The sequence below is a fragment of the Artibeus jamaicensis genome, unplaced genomic scaffold (genome assembly GCF_021234435.1).
Source record: "Artibeus jamaicensis isolate MK-2021 breed Jamaican fruit bat unplaced genomic scaffold, CSHL_Jam_final contig_1015, whole genome shotgun sequence".
Classification (NCBI taxonomy): Eukaryota; Metazoa; Chordata; class Mammalia; order Chiroptera; family Phyllostomidae; genus Artibeus; species Artibeus jamaicensis.
In genome coordinates this window covers 19927437-19933436 of record NW_026521194.1, presented here as the reverse complement: position 1 = coordinate 19933436, position 6000 = coordinate 19927437, and positions in this window count along the sequence as shown.

The window sequence follows — 6000 nt, the reverse complement described above, 5'->3', positions numbered from 1 at the left end:
GGGTATGGCAATGACTTATTAGGTACAGCATCAAAGGGATGCTGTAAGAAATAGTCAATTATCTAGTATAGTGATAATGATAGATTCCTTCCTTAAAATGATGGACTTCTGCTGTGTGAAAGATAATGTCAAGGCAATGAGAAGACAAGCCACAAATTGGAGAAAGTATTTGTAAAAGACAAATATGACAAATATCTTATCTAAAATACGCAAAAAAAAGCCTTTAAACTCAACAATAACAAAAGATTAAAAAATGGGGCAAAGACCTAACAGACATCTCACCAAAGAAGGTATACAGGTAAACATATGAAAAGATGTTCAACAACAATGAGTTACCACTACATTCTTATTGGAATGGCCTACATCCAGAACACTGACCATATGTAATGCTGACAAGGATGTGGAACAACTTTCCTTCATTGCTGGTGGGCATGCAAAATGGTACCAGCACTTTGGAAGACTCTTTGACAGTTTCTTGCAAAATTAAACATACTCTTACCATATAATTCATCAGGTGTATTCCTTGTTATTTTTCCAAATGAATTGAAAACTTAATGTCTACACAAAAATCTGCACACAGATGTCTATAGTGGTTTTATTCATAATTGTCAAAATGTGGAAGCAATCAGGCTGTCATGTAGGTGAATGAGTAAATAAATTGTGGTACACGCAGACCATGGAAATTGTTCAGTACTAAAAAAGAAATGGGCTGTCAAGCTATAAACAAATGGAGTTAAAATAAAATATTAACTTAAATGAATATTATGATGTGAAAGAAGCCAATGTTTAAAGGCCATATACTGTGTGATTTCAACTATATAACACTCTGGAAAAGGCAAAACTATTGAGGCAGTGAAAAGATTAGTGGTACCCAAAATTAAGGGAGAAGTAGAGTTGAACAGACATGGCCTAGAAGATTTGTAGGGCATTGAAATTAATCTGTATAGTACTAAAATGGTTGGTACATGTCATTACACATTTGTCAAAATTCACAGAAAGTACAGCACCGAGAGTGACCCCTAATGCAAACTGTGAACTTTGGGTGAGAATGATGTGCCCATGGAGGTTAACTGATTTTTTTTAACAAATGTATCACTCTCTTATGAGATTGTAGGGAACGGTGTTTATGTGTGGGGAACATGGGTCATACAAAAACTATAATTTCCAGTAAATTTTGCTGTGAACCTAAAAATTCTCTAAAAATGAAGTGTATTAATTATGTATACATATATATACACACACCTGTACACATGTACACATTTGGGATAGTGTGGGAATTTTAATAGTCATTCACAGATTAGTGTGAATTAGTTTGTGTGGGAGGGGGATTCATTTTTCTTCTACCACAGGTAAGAGTGGGCTTTAATCAGGGGTAGTGAAAGGAAGAACATAGTGGTTTTAGAGTTTAGAGAAACATAACAGCACTGAGACTTGGAGGAGAAATGAGTAAGTGGTACAAAGTAGAGGAGTTAAAATGGTACTGATGTTAATTTTTGCCAATTTAAATATGGTGGCTAGGGTTGGCTCTATGCCACATAAAGCCATTGTTGTTTGGATACATGTATATCCTTTTATAACACAATCATTACCACATATAATTTTGTTTTTTCCTTTCCAGTGCTTTTTCCTCTCAATTCTTTTTCTTTTCTTATTACATTAACTAGAACTTCTAGAATAATGTTGTATTCCTGGCTTTGTTTCTGACTTAAATTTCAATACATCCAGTGTTTCAATCTCAAATGTAATGTTTACTTTTTATTTTTGTTAACAACCCAGGATTAGAAAGACACATCCATAAGAATAAAGTACACTAAGAGATTGTATTAGAAATGACCATTGAAATGAACAAATATGTATTAAATTATTTAATTTTATTTATTGTAACTTTTTGTATAATTTTATAACCATTTATGTGCATTTATTTATGCATATGTATAATTTTCATAGATGCATAAATGTGCATCTATGAAATGTGCACTTTTTACATCCTTGCCACATTTTCTCCTATAACCTAGACTAACAATCCAAGATATATTCTTCCATGTTTTTTCCATTAATTAGGTAATTCTATGTATATGTGCATTGTCTATGATGTTTTGGAATTTGCTTTTCTCATACAACAATACTTGGAAATCCTTCCAAGTTAAACAGACGTTACATTTTAGTCTTGCCTCTGCTATTTATTAACTGCATGTCCTTGGGTCGATTAAGTAACCTTTCTGGTACATGTTTGCCACCTGAACATGAGGATAATTATTCCTCTGTCCTAGGACTATTGTGAGAACCACATGATAGCATGTAGGGTGGGGGACCAAAAACAAAGGAATTATCCTCTGGAGATCGGGTTTCTTATAGTCCTTGTAGTATAGTCATTCCCTGCTAGGTGTGTTCTAGGAACCCATTTGTATCAGTGTGTCAGCTGGTGCTGTGGTGAGAGGCTATGTTCAGTTTCAGTAAATTTTTTTGAAGACTCTTTCAATGCATTTGCGCATTTCATGATGGGTTATTTACGAGCACACTTGCCCATACCAAGCTGAGTGTTCAGCAGTTTTTGACCAAAAAGTCATGATTCCCATGCCCCACCCTTCCTATTCGCTGGATCTCACACCTAGCAATTTTTTTTCCTCTGGATGAAAAAAGTCTTCAACACCCACCCTCCCCGTTTTGCTGATGTGGAAGAGGTGAAACAAAAAAATGACAAGCACTAAAAGGCAGTAAAATTGACGAGTTCAAAAACTGTTTCGAGCAGTGGAAAAAAAGGTCTTGATATGTATATTGCATCAAACGGAGAGTACCTTGAAGGTGACTAAAGTTTAAACACAATTTTTTATAACATACACAATTTTTTGTAAATAAATTAAAGCGTTTTCAGTCCCCCCCCTTGTATATAAAGTACTAAATGCGGAACATGCCTCTAAACAAGTGTTGCTTGATTGCACACCGCACTTTGGGGCAGCCACCTTTCCTTTGCCTTGCGGCAGGCACGGATTTGGCCAGATCGTGCATAAGTCAGCCCGTGCCTGAGAACTTGCTGTGAGGTGCCCTGGGTGGTGGTTTGGTTCAGGGTAGCACTCCTGGAGTTTGTGGCCTGGTTTTGAATCCATGCCCATGATTTCCTGACGACATTCGTTGCCTTGGACTAGTGTCTTAAACCTCTTTGCTCTTCAGTTGCCTCGTTTTTTAAAATGGAAATAAGAACAGTACCTATCCGTTACCCCTGTCATGGGTATAAATGAAATGGTGCGTGCGACGCACTTGTTAGAGTGCCCGGGACACCGAAATCCCTCGATAGGTACAGGCAAGGACTGTGAGAGGGTCCGGGCTTTGAAGTCATGGGCTTTCGTCTGCCATTTGCTGGCTGTGTGACTTGGTGTGAATTTTGATGGGCTGTGTAGTCCCAGTCTTCATCTATAAAACAAGGGTAATAATACACCTTACTTGGGCCTGCCCGTGGACTTTCAGAATGTTTGTTCTCAGTGAATCGGGGCATACCTGCTTCCTGGCTGTCCATTCTCAAGGGGTTCGTGACTTATCCCAGTGGAAACTGGGGACCTGCGCTGTTCTCAGCAGCCGCTGCCTCCTCCTTTCCTTCCCTTCTTGCATGTGGGAATATGCATTTTGTTTCAAGTTACTCGTCTTGCTCTGTGGGGTACAGATTTACTGCTGTCAGAGGAGCGCATGAGGAGGAGGCTAAGGTGCGCCTGCAGTTAAAGGGTGTGAGCACGGGGCGGAGGTGAGCCTGCTGGGCGTGTGTCCATGTCCGCTGGCTTTCTTGCTCTCACTGGGACAAGCAGCCCTCCAAGAAGGTCTCAGTTTTCTTCTCAAATATCTGAGGCGAAGCCCTCTCACTAATCTCCAAAGCAAAGCAAGACAAAAACTGCACAGGCGGTTATCTCCTTTGGTGCCAACAAAGTATTTTCAAGAGAATAATTCAAGGTAGGCTATCACTACACGAAATAGTGAGAGTTCATCTCTTCTTGCTGAGATTTGCTTGCTTCCATTTACAAAATTTGCTCTACAGGCCTGTATCAAAACTGTTTTTTTTCTTTTTTTCTCTCTCTCTCTTTTTTTTTTTTTTTTCAAATCTTGTTCCTTACACTGTACTGCGCACACGCCTGTGAACTGAGCCACTCCCCCACCCCCAAAGAAACAAAAGCAGTTGAAAGCTGTGAATTTTGTGTGAACTATGATTCAGCAGTGCTCCCAAGTGGCCATATTTGGGTACTGTTGAAAGGCTCTGAGATGTGAAAGAATCTTGGGACTTCAAAGCAGGAAACTAAAAGAAAAATTAAAATTTTTAACACTTCATAACATGAGCCATGCCCACCACTCCGAGTATGTGTAATTATATAGAACTCTTTTTAATCACCTCATTACTTTTTGTAAGGTGATTCAATTGAACAAAGCAGAACAACTGCATCTCTCTGCTTTTGGCCTCAGGAGTCATCAGAATATTCCATTTGGGCCACATTTCTGTCTGTCTCCACCGAAGCAGCACAGCCCCAGGAAGTGGTGCCCAGTTCTACTCTTTTATTAAAGAAGATTCTGTCATTCAGCCGCTGGAATAGGCCTCGATGAACACAGCGGACTTCGTATTTAACCATATGCAGCTCTGTTTTGATCATCACTTTCCAAGCTATGGCTGCTAACTATTGGTGCTACTTGCAAAAAGAATTATCCCAGATAATCACAAATAGGCCAGAAGCTCTGCTTTCTCCATTAGACACTCTAGCTAATTAAGAGTTACTTTACACTGCCTACACAGGCGACTAAGTGTTCTATGCTTGGAGCTGAACCCATTTCGTACTTTGTATTAAACTGACAACATTTTCTCCCTTTGGTAACTGAATAGGTACATCAGGGTCATTATCTTTTATACAACCTGCTGTCGGATAGAATCTCTATTGTTTAGCATTGATTTAAAAAAGCAAACACTAAAATCTGATGAAATGAAACACTTAATCAGGGGTGTCAAACTCATTTTCACCGAGGGCCACATCAGCCTCGTGGGTTGCCTTTAAAGGGCTGAATGTAATTAATTTTAGAACCGAATAAATGTAACTACTCTTTAACTGTTAAAGAGTTGAAATTACATTTGGCCCTTTGAAGACAATCGTGGGGCTTATGTGGCCCCCAGTAAAAATGAGTTTGACACTCCTGACTTAAGTGGTTGATCCAGCTGGAAAATGGGAAGTATAATGGAGAGTGAGTGGAGTAGGTGAATCCCGGCCTCTGACAGTTACTATTTTCTTGAGCCTTAGTTTTCTTATATGTCAAATGGAAATGTTATAAGCATTAAATGAAACAATGTGTGTTGAATTCTTAGCACAGAGTATAGAAGCTTAAATATCAATTCTTCCACTCTGTGTCATGTAGGAAAAGGGAGAAAAGCTAAAACAGAGTTTACTGTTGGGAAATCTTGAGCTGTGGGTTGTGACTTAACTGCTGCTGCGGCTTTAAAACAGTGTCGTGAGTATAGACCCTGGCTCTGGGATTCTCTCCTCCTGGTCCCATTCTGGATCTGTCATCAAACAAGCCAAGGGACCTTGTGCAACTTGCAGTGTCTTTGCTGCTCAGGCTCCTTGGCTGCCAAGCAGGTGTGAGGACAGCATGTATCTTATCAGATTGTGTAGATTGAGTGGTTTAATAGAAGGAAGTATTTACAAAACAGTCTGGCATAGAGTAGTTTCTCAATGAATGTTAGTTGGTATTTGTGTTAAAAGGTCAAAACAGTGTAGAAAACAAATACATGTTCTGTTATGAACATGCTCTTTTAAGTCATATACTTATTATTTTATGTATGGTGTCAACTAGTGCTGTCTGATAGATTAATACTGTAAGCCATGAATGTAATTAAAATGTTTATAGTAGTCACATTAAGCAAAAGTAAAAATCAGCAGTAACAAGACATAGCGACACCATAAACTCCTCGAAAGGACGCACTGAAGAGGACAATTCTCAGCCGTGATTTTTCTTTCCTCAAAGCCATCACTTCATTCT